The sequence below is a fragment of the Manduca sexta genome, chromosome 25 (assembly GCF_014839805.1).
Source record: "Manduca sexta isolate Smith_Timp_Sample1 chromosome 25, JHU_Msex_v1.0, whole genome shotgun sequence".
Taxonomy (NCBI): Eukaryota; Metazoa; Arthropoda; class Insecta; order Lepidoptera; family Sphingidae; genus Manduca; species Manduca sexta.
In genome coordinates this window covers 14,476,671-14,478,048 of record NC_051139.1, presented here as the reverse complement: position 1 = coordinate 14,478,048, position 1,378 = coordinate 14,476,671, and the positions used below count along the sequence as shown (strand labels likewise).

At 36.8% G+C, this 1,378-nt stretch overlaps 1 long non-coding RNA gene across 1 annotated transcript; it reads left to right on the top strand.

The window, feature by feature from the left end:
- Positions 1–39: 39 nt before the first annotated feature.
- Positions 40–799, top strand: LOC119190602. Its single transcript, XR_005113023.1, has 2 exons — positions 40–306; positions 510–799. It is a non-coding gene; the product is annotated as an uncharacterized LOC119190602 (long non-coding RNA).
- The last annotated feature ends 579 nt before the right edge of the window (positions 800–1,378 follow it).

The following is a 1,378-nucleotide window of genomic DNA, read 5'->3' as shown; positions in this document are numbered from 1 at the left end:
AAATATTTGTTCTGATTATTATTTGGATCGGTTATTGGAAACGGCCGTAATTGTATTTTATACGAAAATATCTCAATTCGGATTCCAAGAAGATCCATTTGTTCGTTTATGCCCCATGTTATAAAAAATATAAAAAACAGACGAGTAAAAAACCGACTCTCGATTTATAGCATCTTCTGTAAGAATACTAAACAGTTTGATACACGATAATAAAAGTTATCTATTGCATTACAGCACATCATCCAAAAAGTCTAAAAAATCAAGGGAACCGTCGTTGTCACCACCACCAAAGAAATCTCGATACAGGTACTATTTTTTATATCCTTGTTTTTATACTACAGCTTCCACCGTTTATCAGTAATTCTGTCAATGTTCGGTAGTTTCGTTATACAGATTTTTTTATAAATAAATAATCAGTATCATAATTTAGGTAAAAATTCTAGAATTAATCATTATTTACGTGAAAGCAAGTAGCAGTGTTAAATATTTAAAACCTTTTTTATTCCCAGCGATCGCAGAAGTCGATCCCGTTCGAGATCACGTGATAGGGAAAGAGACCGCGATAGATCTCGGGAGCGCGACCGGGAACGAGATAGAGAGAGGGAGAAAGAGCGTGAACGCGAACGCGAGAGAGAAAGAGAGAGGCGAAGACGCTCGCCCGCCACGCCTCCAGCACACCACCACCGGAAGCACAGCAAACACGCCAAATACAAGTACTAATATTTAATGGTAGATGGCGTTAATACGAATTAAGAATATCGCTTTTGTAAGATAAAATATATCGAAAATTATATCAGAAGTTGTTTTATTTTCTTCACAGAAGTGTTCTAGCAAATGTTAATGTAGTAAATCGCAATATGATATGATCAACACATTGAAACTAGTTTGTACTGATACGTGAAAATACTATCGTTTTGTGAGTCTGGCACTGAGTACTGACTATAGCCCTTTACAATGAAGATTACATTATTGTGGCAAGAGGTTATTCATAACTCAATTTAGTATTTAAGTTTTAGTACTCAATTTAGTATTCGAGTTTTCTGAGACCACCACACACACACCAGACCAGCGGTTCTAACTCTGAGCTCAACTTGGTAGCGGTCCGTGCACCCCCTGGAGAATGATCATTTAGACGTATAAAACTGATTAAAATCGCCTTATAGGCAATGTTGAACATCAAATTACTGTCGATATAGAAGTTTCGGTGCATGACCGCCTGCAGATCTATTGTATATCAGTTTAACCATTGAGGAATCGCAAATAATATTTCATTGCTGGGTTCCGATTATTTCAAATGGTTAGAATCGCAATAAAATATTGGGTCATGGATGGTATCGTCAGTTCAGATAGGGTATGGCTAGGAACGTATGAGGATGTA